This window comes from Anomalospiza imberbis, chromosome 1 (genome assembly GCF_031753505.1).
Source record: "Anomalospiza imberbis isolate Cuckoo-Finch-1a 21T00152 chromosome 1, ASM3175350v1, whole genome shotgun sequence".
Lineage (NCBI taxonomy): Eukaryota > Metazoa > Chordata > Aves > Passeriformes > Viduidae > Anomalospiza > Anomalospiza imberbis.
In genome coordinates this window covers 110364909-110388134 of record NC_089681.1, presented here as the reverse complement: position 1 = coordinate 110388134, position 23226 = coordinate 110364909, and the positions used below count along the sequence as shown (strand labels likewise).

The 23226-nt window shown below is 41.8% G+C and overlaps 1 protein-coding gene across 1 annotated transcript in view; it reads right to left on the bottom strand.

The window, feature by feature from the left end:
- Positions 1 to 23226, bottom strand: part of LOC137483054 (actin nucleation-promoting factor WASL-like) — a 64684-nt gene that overhangs the window by 1985 nt on the left and 39473 nt on the right. The window lies entirely within an intron of this gene.

The following is a 23226-nucleotide window of genomic DNA, read 5'->3' as shown; positions in this document are numbered from 1 at the left end:
TGAGAGCCGGAGGCTGGAAGGTGGAGGAAGCAACCTAGAAACTCAGCCAAGCCCTCAGAGACATGGGAGAAGCAGGCTGCTTTTTCACAGATCCCAGGATGTTTTCGAAAGGAGAGCAGGGCCCGAGGGACGACTTTGCTTCCTGAGTGCACTGTGGCCATGAGCCTTCATGCCTTCACCCTGTCTGCTCCTCTGAGGTGGGTGAGACACCAGCACGTGTGTGGTCCATTCCCAGAAGCTTCCCAGCACACTGGCATTCAGGAAGGTGCTCCCCACCCACAAATGTCCTGGCCTGCAGGCCCTTCATTCCCTTCCAAGGCACCCATCCCTCAGAAGCTCTCATAAGCTGAGGGAGACAACCCACTGCTGACCAGGAAAAATGAGCTTTTTGTAAAATCACAAGGGGAGTTATGGATTCTGAGACTCAAGGGGAAAGGAAATCTCCCTCCCTGTGCAGGACTGACACTGGTGAGCATGCCAACCATCACAGCATGCACACAGAGTGTCTCTCGAGCAACACAAGGGCTCAGGGTTTCAATGCTGCACCACTACAGACTTGGTCTTGGGAAGAGCACAGCTCCAGGTGGTCCTGCAGCTTTTCAAGCAGAAAAAAAGAGGTGGAAACAGACATGGTTCTTCCTGATTCCCCACAAAATGCTGCACTGGTGGTACAATGACTCACTTGTCAGGGCTGGGTCATTCTTTGAGGAGTTACCAACAACTCCTAACTAATCTAGGGTTAACTAATCTAGGCACTTGTGAAAAATAAGCAAATAATAAACTTTATCTTGTGTATTGGAGGTCTTCCTCAGCAACCAACATCCAGAAGAAGGCAGAGTTTCTGTGAGCTAGTTCAGGACTATCCCTGGGATGAGCACTCATTGAGGAAGTCCTTAAGCACATTGGATAGAAAGAAAGTGATATACAGCCTAGCACACCTCCAGGGAGAACTGCTGGTTTTTAATAGTTCTCCTGAAATGGGCTGGATTTGGAGGCATAGGAAGCGTCCCTCCCTCCATGCCCACTGCCCAATTTAATCCAAGGGAAACTTCATGCCCCTGCAGAGAAGGGAGATGTGTATAGTCCCTGGGCAGAGAAGCGAGTAACATATACACTAGCAAAAAATATTCCAGAGAGACAGGTTATGCAATCTTGTTGCTGTAGGAAATGGAAATAAATTTCTTGACACTCATGCATGGGTGCACACTTGTAAAGTCCCACTAATGTTGTACTAACAGAGCTTTTATTTAAAGAGCAGTTTACAAAATTTTAACATGATGAAACAAAAAAAAAAGAGTATTTACATTTTATGTGTATCTAATATTCCCATCAACCTTCAACTCTGAAAGGAAGAACCAGAAAGGTGAACTTGTGTTGTGGCTGCTGCTGATCAATGGTGACATGCTAATGCTGGATGAAGGGGACTCATCTCACCAGAACAGATCTTTCACTGTCTGTGGTAGCACTGAGCACACTCAGTGAGCCCCACTGTGTCACACACAGAGCAATGCCAAATACTTTTAGTACATTCTCTGTTCCCAGGGAACACTAAAGTCTGCCACTAGTACTGTGGGTGGGAGAAGGGAAAGCAAATGATATGAGCATTTTTCAAGGTTGCTGAAATCCTTCTGAATCCTTGAATACAATCTGCACCGAAGCATATCAGATTACTTTAAAAAAGCACACTACCATATATGCATTGCTTGTAGTCTAAAAGAAGCAAATTTAAAGGCCTTTTCAAGTGAAAAACCAGAATTACGTGTTGTATAAATGAGAAATGAACGCTTAATCTACTTTCTCTCTCCTTAACACACCAGAGATGGAGGTTGGTTTTCTGCTTCTTTATGCCCTTGGTCAAATAGTCCAGTGTAGTCTTTGTGTACACCTAAAATTTTTAGATTTTAATACTCTTCCATTTTTACTTAATATGATTTTATTTAGTCATCTACTGGCAGTAGCATTCAGGTTCTTTGGCACTACATGGTCTGAAAGCTTTTTTACGATTTCAGCTTGATTGCACGCAGGGAAGTTTAGAATCTCCTGAACAGCTGAGTAACACACAGTGAGGGAACCGCATTCCCCCATGGCTGGCTAGGTCCAGAAGCCCTGAGGAAAACCACCAAACCCAAATATTTACTTTCGGATAACACTAGTGCATTAGGAGAAGAAAGTCATCTCCTATAAATAGGAAAATAAACTTCTCAGTTTGCGGGGAAAAATATCCACCAACACAAACCCACCCAGTAACACAGATAATCCTGCCTAGGAATTAGCATTTTTGTGTGTGTGTGTGTATACATGTATATATATATGTATTTAGAAACAGGAAAGAGTAATAATAAGCCGTGCCAACGAGCTGGTTTTTGTACACTGAGTTGCAGGCGGTGAGCAGGACTTGGGCATGGGGTCAGCACTAGACTCGGAGCATTAACTGCAACCCCACCCTGAAAGGTTATTATCGCCCCTAATATCCCATGCAAATAGATTTTCCTGCTTTGGTCACAGCAGTCTATTAATTCAGCCCTCTTGTCTGGTACATCTTTATCCTCTGCAGGTTAATCCTGCCAAATTCCCTTGCTGTAGTACATGTCACACAGCATATAATATCCAACAATGAAATTTTGCTAATCCTGTTTTATCAGCTTTGTTGCCTTGTCTGGTCAATCCAATAGTGAAAAACCACACATAAGGTTTTTGCCAAGATCTCCCTCTCTTTTGCCCCTCCACCCCCCTCCCTTTTGTATAGTTTCAATTAAATAGTTTGAGAGCAGAACATAGCATTTGGATATCTGCCAATGTCCTTCAGAAGCAGAATGTCAAGGCACTTAATTATATAGGTCTCCCAATTCTTTCAGGCGCCCCACCTACCCAGTCAGCTGAATTTACTAAATGCAAGTGTAAAAAATCAGCTCAAATCTCCTTTTAAAACACTCCCCATGCATTAAGGACTTGGGGATGGCTGAATAGCGACATATTTATCGCCCATTATCTTAGTAAAAGATTAAACAAATGAGTAAAGACTGTCTCATTAACAGTTCTTTGTTGTCTTGTTTACTGTTTAGTGGACTCATTAACATTAATTATTAGAAGAGGAACATCAATTATTGCAATAACCTTTGTTAAGCCAAGCAAACTGACTGCTAAACAGCAAACAGATCCTCGTTTACCAGTCAGGATTTGCATGGACAGAAAGAAGAAAAAGACAAAAACCCTATAAAATCCTCAACATCACTCTAAGGCAGGAGAGATCCAGTGTCGCTTGTTAAGTCTGGCATCAGCAGCACGTCCTGCTCCAGACCTCTAGACAGAGAATAAAAGCGTGAGTAAATTCTGAGGTTAACTCCACGAGACTTGCTTACCCAGCTCTAAGTGGCGAGATGTGAACAAAGGGATCCCTACTTCCTCTGGCGCTTGTAAGGCTGTATTTATTACACTAATGATTTTAACGCAGGGAACAGCCCTTTCTCTCCCTCGTCATCAGCGCAGTGCATATGCTTGTATAAATATAACACAGACTGCAGCATCGATTTCAGGATTCTCCATCGACACGCTGCTAGAGCTGACTGCTTCACTACCTCAGGTGAAGGGCATTCTCACAGTTGCAAGATATTATGGCTCAGGCTTTTTCCTCCTCCCTTCCCCTCTTCCTCTGATTTCTTTTTTCTTTTGAGAAAACCAATCCCAGGTGGAGATCTCCTCCCCTGCCTGAGCAGAGATTCGATGTTGCAGCAGCATTTTAAAGACACCATATATTTCAGCAGCTCTGGCAGGAGTTAAATGCCAGCAGTAGCACATCCATTATTTAAAATACTCTGAGGAGGAAAGCTGAGTCACACTAAGCTGGATCCGTCACCTCTGACACTGCTTCTCAGCCTAAATACAAGTGCTAGCCTGTGCCCAAGAACAGAACGAACCTTTGCAGAAGTACCCTGAGCCAAATCTAGAGATTTAAGATTATATTTATATACAAATAGAAACAAGGGCAGCAAAGTGCTGCACTTTCTGCAGATGCTTCCACAGCTACACGCAGTGAGTGAATACGCAGATCTGTCCTTACACCAGCCAGGTTTAGAGAACAAACCCTTGCAATTTCTGAGCAGCTGCCCTGTGACAGCTGCCCCATGCCTGGTGTCACTAGAAGCCTTCCTCTTCATGTCCGGCCTCAGCAGCGAGGTCCAGCAACACCTTCCCCTTGCTGCCCTTGTAATACATTGACTGTGTCTGGATCTCCCCACTAATTAAAATGTGAAACAATTAAGCTGTTTGCTAAATGAATGATTCTGGCCCTACAGCCTCCTGGCCAGGGAGAGAGGTCCGCAGAGACAGCATAGCCTGTTACCTCGGCATGACTTTGTGCTGACAGGACAGTCCATCCGTCTTCACATCTTTGGACAGCTGTGCTTACCTAGCAGAATGCAAACATCTCTGAACTTTGCTTACTGGATAAAAGAAAGCTTTCCTATTGCATTTCCTCCTACAAGATCAATCATACACGCACGGGCCAGACACAGCATCCCTGTGTTTGTAATTAATCGTGTAAAGGAAGAACATCTCTTCTCAATCGATTGTTATATTTGTATGCAGCCTTCCTGCAAGGGAGGGAGTAGAAGAAAATAAAAGCCAGTAGCAGACTAATAATCAGCTTATTTCTAATAAAGGCTGGTACATGCTATATATGCACAGCAAGATGCTTTTTTAGATGAGATGATTCTGTTGGAAAAATCACCTTGTAATCAATGTTGATCATTATTGTAATCATGTTGACCCCCACAGCACAACCTGCTAGATCATCTTCCTCATGAAGAATAATTTCCTGCCCTCTCAGAGAAAGAGGGGTATGCAAAGTTATTGCCCTTCTGAGGCTGACCAAGACTCAAATTAGTGGGCAGAGGGAATCAAGTGCACAGTGTTTAAAAACAAAAAAGGGTAAGTAGGTGCTTTACAGCAGATCTGAGGACCCAGGCTTGCCTTATTTCTACTGTTTTAGATCAGTCTGTTTCATTGCATGGAGTGCACTGAGCTCACTGACATTTACACTGGGCCAGAATATTCTTTATAATGAGAAAATAAATAGTCTCTGAGACATGTTCAGATGAAACGTACACTTCTGATAGGCACCATACTAGTCTAGGGTGCTGCTGCCCATTTTGATTTAAAGGAATAATATGAAGATTAGCTTGCTGAATGCAATATTGAGACAAGTCAGTGCCCTCTTCCCCATTAGGCAAACAGCAGCAGTACAGAACCGCTACCATTCATGACAGAGCTCACTCCGTGGTACTTCACACAAGCTGCTTCACAGGGTCTAATGCTTTCATGATCAAATATTCAGAAATATTGAATTGTACATGTCTGAGAAGAGAACATCCATATATTTTATGAAACTGATTTACAGCAATAGAGAACAGCATCGGTATAATTGCACTTTAAAATAAAATGCAGGTGTGGTATTATCTCCCTGACTGCCAACACTGCAGCCTCATCTGCAAGGCCGGTGAAGATCTGGAAACATCCTTCTTCCCATCAGCACCCCACCATTGCATCAGGTAACAATGCAGTCCTTGATAAATGCTCTGCTGTGGTACAGCCTCTTTCAGGACAAAGGCTGATCATTTTTATTTTGTACTGCTCCTTTCTAATTTAAATATCCTTTATCTCCACAAAAATGGAAGTTTTGCCTCAAAGGAAAAAGGACCTCAAATATCCACAAAATACCTAAGTGGACTCAAATTATGCAGTCTTCACTTGGAGAAATATATATATATGATTTTAATAAAAAATTGGATGCCAACACATCCATTTTAGAATTTCTTTATCAGAAAGTACATCTATGTGGCAACAAGCAGGCTTTCATCTGGGAAATCTGTAGCTCATTACCAGATTGCCCATTCACTGTTTATAGGAATAGCCAGCAAATCATTGCTCTGAACCCTCCCACTTGTATTTATCTGCTCCCTGCTCGACAGAGGGACAGCCCTTGGACCGGGGATGCTGGCATCTGAAATGATGGATGCTTCAGGAAGAGCATCTGAGTGGCCAGGGCCTCCCTCCCAGCCACAGCAAAGGGCATCTTCCCTCACCACCAGCAAGGAGATTTCCACAGCTGCGAGGTGGGCAGAGGCTCAGAACATGAGCATCACTCTTAGGATGTCTCATCTCTGCCCCTCCTTTACCAAAAAAATCTGGATGAAAAGAGTGAAGATGCTGTTTGCAAACACTGACCACTATAATTAAGGCACTGTTCAAACATGCAGTGTTTGATAAGGTGCAAAGAAGATACAGTCTGGGCACAACTTCACTGGCAATGTAAAATACAAAAGTGGTACATACTCGACTAAAGGACACATGGTGAGCCCAGGGCTGGGTACTGAGAGGTTACTGGGTAACCTCTGCCTTCTCTGTGCGCCTGTTTAACAGGAGACTTCAGACAATTGGCTGACATGGAAGTTTTGATGCCTTGCCAGTTGCCTTGAGGCTTCAAATCTTAGAAGATGAGATTTTCCTGTGGCATTTGACTTTTCTGCCCGAAGCCCAGAGAGCTGAGAAGGAGATAGAATAGAGGTGAAAGTAACCCACTACAAATGATAGTTCACCGCATGTTCTAAGTAAAACATACATGGAGTGCAAAGGAAGGGAATTTTCCTATTCCCACTTCTTTCATATCCATGTGACCATCACGGTCCTTTGCCCCTACATATACTGCTCTCAGGTCTGGAAGACCAGTAAGTGCAAATCATTCTTCAGGAAAAGAAGATCCCAAACTCCTTTAAATTCTATCTGCTGTTTGTTACGCTTTTTTTCACAACGAGCTACCATTCTGTTGCCAGACCTAGAGAGGTTGGAGACACACATTTCTCAAAGCCGGAAGGAAGACAATAACAATTAACAGAATTATTCAGTTCTGTTGAAGCCAGATAAAAACCACGATCTGCATAAGAATTCAAAATTATATCCCTAATGAAATGTAGTTTCTGGTCCCAGATATTTTTTCCTAAAAAAAAACCCCAAACAAACAACCAAACAAAACCAGCCAACCAAATCCCAACTCCCTTCAAAACCCTCAAAAAATCCTCCAAACAAACAAACAAACAAATGCAACAGCCCAAAGCAACTCCTAAGGATAAGTATGCAAAAGCTTCCCTTTCCTTAGCAGAGTCACAACACAACCTATGTCAGTGGAAACCAGCTGCACAAAGCCAACCCATCTTTTGTTATTGAACCAGTGAGAAAATATGAATCAAAGTGGAAATACTTCAGAGATTTCCATTAAAACTGCAGACTTGACAGAGAATCACATATGGTCAGTTGTACCACACACACAAAGTCACAGTCCTAAATCCAGCTGGTCTCCTTCATCAGAACAGGATGCGTCTGTCTAGCAGTAGTCACTGAAAGAGTGAAGCAATCTAGGATCTGGAAGAGAGCAAGCTGGAAGGAGGCATGTTTGAGGATTTCCGTTTAATTAATAGCGATAGATTTTATTATCCTCTGCCTCCAGTTTTGCTCTTAGTTCTTTTCATATTTGCTCTCTATTAATGAACAAAATATAACAAGGAAAATTAAGCATAAAATAGTTTAATTAAGCTTTCTTTTTTTTTTTCAGGGGTGGGGGGTGGGGTTTGGAAGCCCAAACCAACCAGAACAACAAACGTGCAATAAAGAAAAGTAAGCAAGACTACCATGTATTTCGAATTCTTATCATACAATATTCGTGTCTCTATGGGGGTGTGTGTTATTATGGCACTAATTTGTTTAACACAAACAAGCATAAGCAGCTGAAAATGAAAACCTGTACCTAAAGACATGGCTGACAAAACATACTCATATGTGCAAATAGGATGCTGGTAATAAAGCTAAGCTGGGTTTATTTGCACAAATAAGAGGGTTTTTTTCCCTTCCCCAGCAGAGCTGACAATAAAAGTACTCCTGTCATCACCACAGCCTCCTGCAATGCTAACATTAATTTTTTCTCTGTGTTCATGTGTGCAGGCAGCTTTTGTTAGCATTTGTCTATAAAATCATAATAGGTGTCTTTCCTTGTGCACTGGCTTGTGTGATAGCGGTTTAAGAGACAAAACCAAGCCCTGTCTTTAATATAGTGTTATCAGAGGCATCTCCCTTGGGGAGGGGTTATGGCCATCTAGCAGACACCTAGATGAGATATGTGCTTCTTTGAAGAGATATTGCTACAAAGCATTTGAGAGAAAGAATGGATGCTTAGTTAATAGATGCGCATAATTACTAATCTGTGACGCTCCTTAATGGGGGATTTTGACAGGCAGTTTTGAGAGGTATCATAAAGACATGCAATAGTGCTGCTGAGTTTGTAACTCATTCTCCTGGAATCCTCTAAGCTTAACTTTTTATTAGCTGTAATTTTTTTTTCCTCCTCCAGTGATTATTTGGAGTACCCAGCCCATTGCTGCCCGTCCCTCCCTAGGAAGCATGTTAGCACACGCATCCAGATTTCCCTCATCTGCACGTGCTGGGCACAGGCACTGCATCACAACTGAGCAGGATTGGTTCCAGTGGAGGAGAACACTGCTCCTGTTATGAGAGAGGTTAATGTGAAGAAACTACTCTAGAAATGAAAAGGAGTTAAGGTGAAAAATCTAGGGTGAGATAGGGTGTTAATACAGCAACACATCTTGGGAGGCCAGTCACCCTGAGTCAGGCTGAAAGTATATGGGGACTATGTTTTGCTCTCACTACTGGGGGCTGCAAAACCATGTATACCAGTTGGGTGTAATGGAAAAGACCATGAAACTCAGAGGCAAGTGACTGCCTTCCCTCTGCATCCCTGCATGCCAGCACAGCTGAGGGCAAGATTTCTGATTCTTGCTATTCCTGTCCTGGAGAGGCAGGATGGCCTGATTCACTGCTCAGCTGGTTTTGCTCCTGTGATTTCAGGGGATGGCCTAGATGTGCTGCAAGGAATTAACCCCTCGCCCTCCTTCCTGCACATGCCATTTTCTTGTGAAGTGTAGTATCGAAAGAAACCACTACGACAACATGTCTCGCTGTGCGTGAAAATGATCAGCACAAGCACAAAAAGCCCAAGCCCCACTTGCAGACTGTTGTGAGTACTTTAAAGCAGCCTACATTTGGCTTTTGTCCTCATAGTTCCTTTTGACTTCTATTCTACCTGGGCATCCTGGCAGGAGGTGATCATTCTTGCTAAAATCCCCTCATTTGCCTCACTGTCCATCCAATATCAAAACACACCAATGCTTTAAGCAAGCAACGCAGAAGCTCCCAGATTAACAGAGCAAAATGTGACTGAAAATGCTCATGAGATCACGCGTGTGACAGGTTAATGTGGACTTTTTTTGAAGGTGAAACAGAGGCGCTGAGGTCCAAGGGCAGCAAGTGGCATGCTCCCAACCGCAGCTCATGATGAAACAGGCCACTGGGTGTCTGCGGCTTTTCAGAAGCCCTGTCATGCATTGCAAACATATTTTGAAAGGTTTTATAAACAAATCCAAAGGAGGTTATTAAATTCATCATTCTGTGTGCAGAAGGCATGAAAAAATTGTTGTGAATCGGGTAAGTAAATAGAAGTCTAACAGCAAATAATAAAATGACATAAATAATACAAGAATGATGACTAGATTGCTGTATTTTGAGCAGATTTCAGACAGATGTGAAACAGGTGGTAATTATTTGCTACAGAGTAACTGCAATTTACTTGAATTAACTCCATAATATATTTTGGCCAGAAATACTGGTATTAAGGCAATGTTTTCTGAACTTCTTTAGGGAAAAACATCAGTTGTGTATCAAGTTGCATTTCACCACAGCGCTCGTATTTTTTTTTTTTATATTGTCAATGCAATACAAACATTAAAGCAGATCTCTAAGGTCATGCAAGCAGCCAGGGCAGCAATGAGCAGGGGCTCTCAGCAGAAAATGGACACTGGCTCCCTGCAAGAACTCCCTCTTCCTGTGGATTTCACCCCAAATTCCAACAGAGGAGCACACCACATCTTCTGCTGCCATGCTCAGAAATTTCCCTCTGAGCAGCTCCATGGGCAAAGCAATGGGCTTGCAGGGTAACTCCTGTGGCTCTGCTTCCATCATGGACCTAGCTACTGCATCTCTCCTGGTTTCAGGTGCATAAACTAATTAGAATGATGTTCCAGAGGAAACTTGCTCTCGGATTTGGCACACAATTCTTTCAGCACACAATGATGGACAATCTTAATTTCCTTCAGATGATCCTGCCAGATGTATTAATAAATTAAGACACAAAAAATAAGAATAGCAGGGTCAGAATCTCCACTGGAAAAAAAAAAAAAAAAAAAAAAAAAAAAAAAAAAAAAAAAAAAAGGAGGAAAAAAGCATTAAGCAAAAAGTATTAAAACTACCGTGCAAGGCACATATTTGCTATATTTAGTTTTTTACCCTACAGGATGATAATCCTAAAGTGGAAGGAAAAATGTGCTGAATCACTACATCTAAAAAAAGGTATTCTTCTTTGAGCAAAATATACCAGCCATGTAACACTGAATCTGAGTGCTTTTGACCCTACATTAAAATACTTCCTGAACTGAGGGAGATTAAGGAAAACCTGAGACCTTCCCAAATACATGCTTCAGAGGAGCAGGGAATTAAATCAGAATTAATGTAGTCGGAAGTTGGCATTCAAATTGTTCTGTGAAAGGAGCACTCTATCTGTTTTGATAACCCAAAGCTCCATGACTGCTGCAGGACACAGGCATTACATGAACATCAGATCCCAAACTGCCTACCTCTTTCAGGAATAAGGGCAAGGGACCCAACCTCGGCGATGCTATGCACACACGTTATAATTTAGTCCTGCAGATCCTTCATCCAGTGGCAAGGCTGATAAAAATGTGGGGGAAAAAAATGCAGATCCTCGCTGTAATTTGCAAAAGTCTGGTGTAGGAAACTTGTCAAACGCATGGGCAATGTGCATGAACAGAGCCAGCCTCTAAAAATGTACGCAAATGCTGAATTTTTGAAGACATATTTTAAAACAGGAGTCATATTTTGTCAGCTAAAACATAGTTTTACAGAAACTGTTCCTACCTTGCTTGAATATACTATGGTACCATATGGCAATTTCCACCAATGGTGGCAATAATTAATTTTTATAAAAATAATATCCTTTTCCCCCTCAACAAGCTTTACAGATGAGTATAGGGAAGAAAACCACACTTGAATTAAGCAGATACTTATGACATTCCTCCTGGCCATATAATGTGATTTATTGAGTTATACTGCAGTCTTTGGCTTTTTAACCAGATTAAGGCTGAAAAAGAAGCCAGCAACTAAAACATTTTTCCTTTTTTATTTGTATTATATTTAGTTATGTTGTATTTTTAGTTAAATAAAGTTGTGGAAGAGTACAGAAGCTACAAGACCTAATGGCCCGGATATGTAATTAATCAGATTTCAAAAGCAAGGACCTTCTATCTACATAAAACAAATAGAATCTACCCTATTAAGATAACCCATTCAAATCACAAACCTGGCTGCTGCTGGTGAGAATATTTTGCTTGGCAAAGGTCCTAAAGGTTCTAAAATTATGTATGCTATTTTTATTTCCTCCTTGGATTGGATTAGTTACTAAGCAACTGAAGTGTTCAGTTCTCTTGGTTAACAGACATACTGTATTTCATAAAATTGGTTACTGTATAGGACCTAAATGCCTGTGAAGAAAAAATAGAATCATGTTTTTAGGGGACTATTTGAATGGTTTTGTGTGATGGACTGTCCCAGCTTACATTTTTAAATGTACTCTCTGGGTTGCAAGTTTTTTAGAAGTTTTATGTCTAGGTTAGGTTTTTAAGAAAAGAGGCATCTCCAAGTCAGAGTCCTACTTGACAAGGGAATTTGATCACTTTTCATTTCCTAATGATGCCGCTAAGGAATTGGAGGTATATAATCAGTGTAATGCTCTTTGGTGCTTTAAACAGAAATAGGACACAGCTTAATAAAAAGGGAAAAAAAGGTAAAACCTGGCAGGGAATATAAAGAAGATGCCCTGAAATAACTCTCCTTTGGAGTGAGAATGATCAAGAATTCTGTCATAGAGGCAGAATACTGGCAACATTCTTTAAAGCACATCCAAAAATCCTACCTTTAGCTGATTTGATGGTATCAGTTGTAAGTACATATGTCTTCACACTGTCATACTAGGGTGGAAAAAGTACTTCAGGCCTCCCAGGACTATGAAGCATGCAGCTTACTGATGCTGAAGCCCTGTAAAAGCTCCATGGTGCACCAAGCGGTTCACCTTCACAAACTATCTTCCTAGAGCCCCTTAAACGGCTTAAAATGTGGAGCTGGTGGTGGTTTGATGTTTGATCCCCGTGCTCTTGCTTGTTTGCTTAACCCCAGCTGAAACTTCTGGCACCTAGAAGGAGTGATATGCTAGCTTTTACATAAAGTTACTCAAAAACAGTCCTTGGGAAAATGTGTACTACCAGACACACCCTGGAACCTTTTCTGAAATTAAAGACAGTGCTAGACAAGTCAGCCTCCTCTCTTTCTGAGCCAGCTGATTGCCATGTTTCCACACCCATGGTGTGGTGTGGCTGTGAATCCCAAACGTGCTCAGACATGCCTCAGACAGACAGAACCCACAGATGCTTCTGGGTCAGACATGAAGAACACACACTTGTGTGCCCAGCTGCCACATCAAAGACCTTCCCTGCTCCTCTGCAGCTTGGTCAGGTGAACTGCCTTTCTTTGCAGTCTCCAAGGAAAAAAACCTGACAAAACATTTCGGAGCTCAGGGTGCACCAAGTACCTAATTTGGCTTGCTTAGTTGTTGTGCAGTGAGGAAAAGCCAAGCTCATGTGAAGGGGTTGCCAAGCAGGGTGTCTCTTCCCTCTGCAAAGCCCTAGGGAATACCTGGTGAGCACTGGGGCAAAGAGAGGTGCTGGAGTGTGTATCAGTAGCGCAGTTGCCTCTGCCATCCATTTGTTCTGGGCAATGTGTTTAAGCTCATACACATGAATAGACTCTACTGGATGATGCTAGAAGTAATTTGAAATGCTTAAAGCAGCTACTCCATAAATCATTTGCATTCACTGGGTTCCACCTGGGCCCCCACTGTACTCTCTTTCCTCTGCTTGGCTTGACAGGCAGAGCACAAAATGGGTCACTTTCTGTTCCCTTGAATATTTCATCACTAAAAAGGGAAAAGCAAAAGGTCAGTGTTCAAAGGGATTCCTTGTCCACATCTCTGTGCAACTTCAGCAATCTGGGTAATCTCAGGACCAGACCCTTCAAGATGCACACAAGACCTCTGACAAAATCACTGCCCTCATATCACAGTGCTTTCTCCTGCATGGCTCCTTGCTGTCTCAAGGTTAATATGCACACACACAAAAATCTACTTGTAGGTACTAAGGCTGACCCGCAGCATGTAGTCCACTAGTCTGGAAAGTAGTTCAGGCAATCCAGTGCCTTCTTTCAACTGCAGGCTATTCTTTAAGCATCGCTCTTCTACAAGTTTTAAAACAACACTTAAAAAGAACCATTAGTGATGCCTGTGTAGGTACCACTGGATTGCAAGACAAGAAATGAACCCACCTTCTGCAGCACATCTGTTCTCAAATCTGCTCACTTCAGGGCCCACAGCCTTTGCACAAGCAAAGATCCTTGCCTGAAATCTGACAAATGAGCTATTTCAGAATCAAAGGGAAGGGAAGAAAAATCCATAGCTGTGACAACTCCCACCTCTGTTCTCTGGCCAGCTGCAGGGAGAGTGGAATTTCGATCACTTCTGTGGTCCTATTTAAGCCCAAAGCAGGCAGAGCTTTACCAGTGAGAGCCAACAGTACAAATGCCATCAGGAACAGTGATGCTTTTTTTCAACCAGATACTGCACCACAAGACAGGCTGCTGCATGACTCAAAATAAATGTACTTTGCGTACATTTGGGTGAAAAGCACATTTACTTTAAATTCTAGGAATTTCTCAGCTTTTCCATCAGGAATTCCTGGGGTATCATCCTGAGTCAGCCACGAGGAGGACAGCAGATGCAGAGGATCCTACGGGGTTGATGCTGGGGAAGATGGAGAAGGAGGGTGAGCAATGTCTCAGCCCCTACCAAACCAGAGGTGTAGTTTTAAATGGTGTCTAAATACCAGTGTTGAATAGTGACATGAACGAAATGTACTGGAAAACACAAAGCATTTAAAAATCAGTGGGGAGGTATTGAGATGCTGATCTGCAGTTCCAGTAAAGGACAGTCAGCAGTGCCAGTATGCACGCTACGCTGTGGAAGCACACCAGGACCCTAACACAAAGCAAAGCACAAAGCCAATCCTTTAGTTAGCTTTTTTAGGGTCAGCTTCTCTTGCTTCACCCGCCCTTTGCCTTAATGTGCAGTGACACAGCAGTTCCACCAGAGCATAATGGCTAAGCAAAGCTAACACGATTTCAGGTATAGGCACTGTTATGCCAAAGAAATAATATCAGAACCAATGTTTCAGCACCAGTGTGAGTTTGCTGGCCCCGCAGACAGAGAAATATTCCTGGTGCCCTGAGTTTCCACATCCAGAATTGCCATTCTGCTAACTACCTGTCATACCATTTCTTATAATGCCACAAGTGTGCAACGCAAAAATTCTTCAGAGATCCCTTTTATCGGATGTAGTACTGAAAAATCTTGGAGCAAAGCTGCTAGGAGGTCTTCATTTTTGACAAGTGCATGGTCCTCCTGACTTCGGCAGGACTGCTCACCTCCAGGTCTACCTAATCTACAGCTGAGCTTTTAAAACACTCCTTATTTTGAAGTAAAGAAATGAAGCAAGGAGGTTGAACCTTACAAAGGAAGGAATTCTAATAGAAATGTCTGACCAAGCATGAACTTTTATACCTTCAATTTATTTTCCAATACAAGCCTATACTCCTGCAGCTTGCTCCTGTGGGATGCAATGCACCAGTGGCTTCTAGGACTTCCCTGCAGCAGGGGATTGTCATCAGCTGCTTCGCCCTTGCAGCTTGAGCTCTGACTGCCCACCAGCAGTAATACTCAAACTACACTACACAGGAACTCAAACTGCACTCTTCCCACTTCCCAAACCACAACTGTACAAGCCAGCTGCTGATTTAAATGGAAATACTTGCAGGTTTGCAAAACCAGGTCACAGGGAGGGGGGAAAAAAATGTTGTTTTGTAATGCCTGGAGAAAGTACATGTGGGAGAAATGGGGTTTCTTTTCTAGGAAAATAAATACACAGGGAAACTCAAGTAAAGGAAAATGAAGCCTCGTTTCTGAATCGGGACAAACGGCTGTCTTCCTGGCACAAGTAAATTAAAGGTGAAAGCTTTGTCAGGAGCTGTGCTCTGTGGAAGACAGCTAGAGAGAAAAATTTAAGATTTCTGGGACAGGAAGAGTCACAAGAGATGAACATTGATGATTTAATTATCCAACTGGAGGGATAAATTAAGCTTTTGACTTGGAGTTGCATATAAAGAGAGCAATTAGACTTCTCTTTAAGAAAATTAGCATACGGTTTAAGAAGGGAGTAGTAATTTAAAATGCTAGTATGACATTGTTACTTATATGCAATGGTAATAGATCTGTATGCTAGACAGATTGAACCAGATGCTCCATTGTTTTATATCAGTATTCCTTTTCCTAAACCAGCAGACCTGGAGCTGGTTTTTACTGTTAGAAGCTGTGCCCCAGTAAGTCCATTTTCAGTGTGGACACAGCCTCCACTAAAACTCACAGAAGTTTTTTCCATTTCCAAACCCACACTGCTGCTGTGTATCTTGGATATGTATTATTCATAGATTATTAATCCCCTTAAAATAGGTCTGTGCTGTGAATCTGCTCTTGAAATGAGCTTTACATATGTGCACATATGCTTAGTTTGAGTTCAAGTTTTCATGACAGACTTGTGTACAACAGTAGCCTGTATTAATCCACTCTTCTTATAAGGATGCCTGTGTGTTTGCATATATCTCTACATATGCACCTTTACTCTCCAGGCTCTGCTGACACTGCATTAAAAAATTCCAGTGAGATGAAGTTGTTTCAAAAAAAAAAAAAAAAACCTGCCAAAACATCTCCATCAAAATTCAGATTCCCCAAGTGGGTAAATCAGTATGAGTCTTCTGACCAAAATCAAACCCTACCAATCTATTCTAGCTAGGGAACAAGTCCTAAATAATTATAAAAATACTTAGTAATTTATTTTAAGTTTAAATTATTTTCCACATCAGAAGGATATAAAACAGAAGCTTTTTTTCTATACTGTGCACCAACTTGCATAGTGGATATAAACTATGCTCTCTGTTTGGAAACCTACCAAAAATTGTTGAGAGAGATTTCATCAGTACTGAGACGAGCACTTTTGACCCCATGTAAGATTTTGCTATGGTATTCCTATTTGAACAAGTAACAATTCTGAGGAAGTCGATGTTTGCTCTGCTATCATATTTCTATCTAGTAGCACTTTCCGGAGCGAAGAAATTGCTCTATCATGCGTGCAGAAGCACTTGGCTTGCACATAAAAAGTCCCTGGAGGGTTAAAAAAACAACAACCCACCACTTTTTGAAACCCTATCAACATGCATACAAATTGCACAGCAAAGAACTGGCTAGTATAAATTTGAATGCATTTAATACCAAAGTGAGGAGCAAGACTGTAACTCCGAAGCAACAATCCATCCTTTTTGCGTACCTTACTATCAAATAAAATGCTTAAAAGAGGATTAATTTTCTATTTATGATCTATTACCAAGCACTTTTATGCTCAGATAATTAACTTCTCTAATAAAAAAAAGAGAAAAGAAAAATTATAAGTGAAGGTTTCAGTGCATTTAAATAAGTATAGATTAGTTTAATTTTCATGTTTGAAGCCCTGGGATCTCAATAGTGAAAACCTAATGTGATTTGACCTCTTTTATACAGAAAATAGGTCAATGAAAAGAAGATATAACATCTGCAGCTCTACACGTTTCCTACATTCACCAAGTTTTTATTGCTAGTAGTACTGGAGGGGAAAACATCAAGAGTAAACACACATGTGGAAGGTCTCACTGTTAGTCACCAGTTAGGAACTCCATTGTCTACATAACTTCTCACTATAACACACCATCAGAAATGACTGGGATGTACATTTACAGTGAAAAATAGCAGCTCTGCCTTTTATAAATCAGAGAGTGTGACTTACTCTGAGCTGAATTTCAGCTGTGAACACTTTGGAGAGTGTAAGAGCAGGAAGCATCGTGATGACTGAGGCTGCTGTGGGAAAGCTTCCTTGGTTGGATGTCAACTGCTGGGGTGGTGCTGGCATTAATTGATGCTGATGTGGTCCTCATCTGCTCCCAGGGGACTGTTCAGTCAGGAGCAAATGTGTGTTTGGTCTGCAGCTCTCAGGGACACACCCAAAAAGCCTTGTGCCAGCAGGAACAGACCTGTTCACGCACACATTACACTGGTGTTCCCTCCAGAACAGACCTCCCACTGATAGGTAGGAGCAAGTCTTTAGGAAAAGGAATATTTGTACTTTTCCGTTCCTATGCTGACACTTGCTGCTTGGATAAACATTCAGGTGTTTGTTTATTTTTTCCTTTATCTGTGCAAATCCTTGAAAACACTGTCCTTTGGGAGCAGGTTCTTGGAACAGCTGCCCAAGATGACAAGTGAATATTTATCTCTCTGCGTGGTTTAGTATGTAACGACCCTTGTCTCCCACTCTGCAGGTCATATTCTTATGGTCCAGGCAGCACTTCTGAGGAAGCTGTAGAGAAATGTAGGGAGTGGGCTGAGGCTGCCAGGTGGCCACTCTGTCTGTCTGTCTGTCTATCTATCTATCTATCTATCCATCTATCTAATCTCCCAGTCCCTGGTGCCACCCCATCATGCAGCATCAACTGTGAGCTCCAGTGGGAAATCGCTCTCCTGCTTCTTCCTACTCAGGGAAGTTGCCACTTGCCTTTTAAGTTTACAGGTATGCATCACCAAACAATCCCCAAGAAAAGGGAAGACATCCAGACTGATGTTAAATGTCTTGTTCAATGTCAAATGGCAGCCAGCAGCAGAACTGGAAATGTAAGCCTGGGTTCCGCATGTTGCAGACTGCAGCTATGTTTGCTAGCCTGAAGTTTGGCATGCACTTCTGAAAATGGGTGCATGGTAAGGAATACACTGGAGTATTCAATACCTTGTGTTTTCTTCTAACATCACCAGTAGTCCTCATAGAAGTCTATGTAGACTTAACTGTTTTGAAAAGGCAAAAGATCACTTTATTCGCAGGTGAAACCAAAATTACTCTCCCATCCCTTTCTATATTCAGGAAAACTGACTGAGTACAAAGTATCACGGATATAAATTAGCAAATACAGGTTGTACATACTTATTTAATACAGATTTTTTTTAAACACTGGCCCAAGCCTTTCTTTGTATAACATTGTGGGATGCCACTGTCTTACAGGGAGACACATCTCTCTGTTAATCCTCTACCTTGCTGTACATAGGAACAGTATGTCTGAGTTACTGCTAGCATGGGTGTGAAATATATTAATGCAGATCTTACAAAGGCTAGTTTTGGAGGTTTATAAAAACCTGTATATTCTGCTGAACAATTAGTTCTGGCAGCAAGGTCTTTAATCCAATAAAACCTCATTATGTCAATAACAGACCCCATGCAACATGCAAATCATACAGCTTTAGTGTCAGCTCCCTGCCTGGTCAACGTTAATGAGAAGGGCTGAGGGGGGATTTTCAGGGGTTTGGACACTGCTTCGCTTCAAATACAATTTTGTTTGATTTGCCTTTTTTTGGCAGCAGCCCATAAAAACCAAAGGGCGCCATGGCATTCCCAAAGCACATTGGGACCATTTGTGTGCAATGTGTGCTCCAAAGAGGTCAGAGCCAACACCAGTGCAGTGGCCACTGCTTCTGGTTGTTCTCTTCAATTTCAACACATTCAAAGCAAGACAAATTTCCTTCCCTTTTGCTTTCCAGTAGCTTCCCTCTCGCCTCAAGATCACTAGCCCCTCCCCTTATTGCATCAGTCTCAGCCACACAGAGATAAAGACTCTTGATTTGTTTTTCAGGAGCTAGGGAGAGAGAGGGGGGAGAAAAAAAGAAAAAAAAAGGACAAAAGCACCAGTAATAGAGGAATTCAGTGTTTTCATCAACTCTCCCCCCACCCCACCTTTAAGCATGAGCTCCAGTCAATTCCACCCAGACAATAAAGTCATTTGTCACTCAAGGACCTGCACAGGTTCGATACCTGATGTAAAGCAGATGATTGCTTCCATTGATTCAGATGAAATATCCAAGCTGAGCTGCAGCCAGGCGTGGCTAGAGCGCATGCACCATTTGTGATGGTTTAATAAATAAACCATTGATTATAAAATGAAGCCTGATAAATCCTGACGGGGCAGATCTGCAGCTGTACCTCTCCTCTGACTCCTATAATTAATGGCTTAGTGCTGTGCTACTGCTAAGTGAGGACTCGCTCATCTAGAAGCAATGGCACATGTTAGCGGCATTTATGCAAATGTGCCTAATAACTGCACCCGGCCTGACTGACAAGGTCACTCCTTGCTTTGGCGTTTTTCTTGGTGGAGACCATCAGTGTTGGCTGGGATGTCTTGCCACAAGACAGACCATTTCTTCAGCTGCCTGATAACACAACAGGATGTCAGGCATGCATAGCAAATGGGGATATGAGCCCTCAAATCAAGCAACCATCAGAAGATGCTGAGTGAGAGATGTGAGAACTGACTGGGCTTTGGATGCTCTGCAGGCTGGGAAAGGGACCATCCCACTCCTGGTCACAGGTTGAAAAAAAGCTTGACATAAGATGCCCCTTGACAAATAGCATCTCACAAGCCTGAAAGAGAGATCTGGGCAACTGTAGACAGATCCTTGTCCTAAGGAAAAAAACTACTGTCTTGTTGTGATCAGTTGTCTAAATTACTTCTTTTTGTCTTGAACAAGCGCTGGATTTAGAAGGACACAGCCAGGAAATACTCTTCCCACCACTGTGATGCACAACCCTGAGCTCAGCCATGACTCAGAGGCCTTCAGCCACAGTCCCCAGCGTTGCCAGCTTTTGCCTCAATCTGCATGGATGACATCAGGAGAGAAGGATTGTATTGCTCTGTAACTGATATATATATGCTTTCCCAAGAATGTATTTCAGTATCAAGACAGGCTAATACATGTGCAATTAGCAGTGGAATTGCTTCACTATTTACCAACCTATTAGACTCTCCAGTCAAAGGAAGGTTCCAACTATCAGAAAAATCTCATACAGTAGCTAATCATTTTTATGTGACACATTTAAATTCATAGTACTTAAACAAGGCTGCAGCTTCCTCATGACATTCTTCTACTATTTCAAGGCAAACCACCACACCCTTAAAAGGTAAATATATTGGAAAGGAGAATGGCAGAGAGAGGCAAGGAAGTAGGGGTTTGTCTTAAATTTCTATTTGATTCCTTCTTCCCTTACTGGAGACAGGAACAGACATATGATTAAAAAAAAAAAAAACAACCCAACACAAATACACTAGATTTTAACATGGTGAATTCTTGTAGTGTAAAGGAGTGACTTTGCCCATTTCAATTTAAATGGAAAATGAGCTTTCTTTGCATACATTTATGTGTAGCTCTACAAAACCCATTAAATAACATGAGGGGATTACTGAGCAGTGTCCATCAGAAAGTATTCATCTGAAGTAATTCTGTTTCCAAAATGAAATAAAGTGCAACAATAAATAACAGTTAATGTGTAATTCAATGTAAAATCAGGATCAACCCTTTCTTTCTTTAGACTTGGTGCAGTATATGTGCTATGCATTTTTAATACCTTTTAATAATTTAGGAGAAATCATGCAGAATAAGACTAACAGGAAATAGTCTAAGCTCCTAATTTTAGGAAACAGCCTATAAATTAAATTCCAGGAGGACATAAGTTCTTGATTAAAGGTAAATTTTTGTTGTCACACCCAGAAAAAAAATGCAGCACATTGAATCTTATTACTCTAATCTATTACCTCTGCTACTTTAATTTAGGAGAGTACCACAAAGTTGACAACTAAAGAATCACAGTGTGGGACCTCAGTGTGCTACATTCTGCCCACCCACTGCAGAATGAAGAGCAGCAATCTAGAATTTGAAATCTTAAAGCAAAAAATGGCTTCTTTTATAATCATGCATCAGCTTCTGATTTTTGGCAGCCACAGCAAATGCATTTCTGACTCTTTCCATTTTCTTGCTGGCTGGTTGTTCACCGTCTCTCTCCCTCCTCCCCACCTGTCACTCCTGACCCTTATTTCCTGCACGCGGTTTTCTGTCCTTCCCTTGGATCTGAGTGCCTGATAAACCAGGCATGCAGGATGCTGATTAGCGCTGTCGGCTTGAAAGTTTCCCTAACCCATTTCTCAGGAAATCTCGCACAAACGCCTATCTCCAGCCAGCACATGTGGCAGGGATGCAGCGGCTCACCTCTTATTTCAGAAACACCTGCAATAAATTAGAGAAAAGCTCTTAGCCCAGGTGTTGAAAGGCAAGAGTACATAACAGCCTGGCTGAAGCTGGAACTCGAACCCAAATCCCACTGTGTGCTTGTACTCTTCCCTGCAAGCTCATTGCGGTGAAGGGTGGTAGTGGGTCCATGGAGGGGAAATGAAAGGCAAAGCATAATGCATGAGCTCAGTCAGGCAAATAACATTGCAAATGAATAACTCTACTCACACAAGCAGTCTCCATAAATCCCAAATCATGTTTGTGTTCAAATACTTCCTCCCACGGCTGCAAAATGTGTGAAGAGGCTGAGAAAGAGTCACCCATAACTACAAGGATTCACACCTCTTAAAGCTGTCCTTATTAAAAACAAACTGTATTTACCAAAACAGTACACAAGCATACTCAGCTGTCTCCCTTCCTTCAGTCGTCTCACAGAGAGCTCCAGCTCCTCCAGAGCAGACCAAGAAGGATATGCTTTTTCAGACAAGGGGGTTGAAAGAGCATCCACTTCGACTTGGGGGATTCACTGCAGAAACTACCCAGTTTAAATCACATTTTATAGCTTGTGTCACACAGACAAAATAATTTAATGGCCTCTCCTGGCTTTAAAATATACCTACCTATTGCATCACAGGTGGTAAACCTTTTTACCAAGAGAAGGGTAAGCTTAGCCTCAATAAACAGGGCTTTTTAAAACCAATCAACCACAGCCCCAAGTAAGCCAGCTTGTGAGAAATTTGTTATTGTGAAAAAGATGAGTTTTGGTAAAATCTCAGCGCCTGCGACTTTTGATGAGTTTGTACTAAGCTCTAAATACTATGTAAAATAATGCTTCTTGCCATAAAACACTATTATATTTGAAAAGGAAATTGTATATAACGAGGAACAGTACGAACTCAATTAACTCTACTATAAGCTAAAAATACCTAATTTAGCACAGTGTTTCAGAAACTGAACCCTAAACATGAAAAATCCAGCCATTACACAGCATCCTGCCCTGCAGAGACCATATCAGGTTCAGCCCAAATAAAAACAAAGAAAGAAAACACTGCATGCTGTTCCATTCAGTCCAAAGGGAACTAGAATATTTTAAAGAGCTAACTGCACTTAAAATTCACTTAGAGGACTTACACAGCAGCTAGTTATAAATGAAGTAATGGATTTCATGATTTCCACTTGACAATGTATTTAAGCAGGATGATTTGTGTGCACAAAGACAGAAATTTAGCTATCTGTCCTTTATATTTAGAATAAGTGCCCAATATGTTATTCTCCCCCAAACTGGTGTTTGCACATGACACCTCTCCTGAGAAGAAGGTGTCTCTGAAGGGGAAGTGCTGAGCCACAGCCTCACATTTCACAGCCAAAACAGCAGCTCTGGAGCCTCATGGACTTTTCCCTCAAAGACAAGAAGCCCAAGGCATTTTTCCCACACCTAAATGGACACAAGACTTGGAGATATCATTGAGAAAAACACCTTCTGATCTCTAAGGAGCTGTGCAATATTGGGATGTGCAGTGGTTGGTCCTGGTTATGTCCCAAGCACAGCACTTTCAGCGTATACAGATCTTCAAAGCACTTGTATCTTGGAAAAGTTTTCTCTGTCTGATAGCTGCTGCTTTTATAAAGGAAAAAAACAACAAAACAAAGAACAGGGGAAATTTTTTCTGTCCTCAGGGGAAGAAGCCCAGTGTATTCCCTTTAAATGCAAACTGAGGATAAGAAATTCAGTAAAGCATAGAACAAAT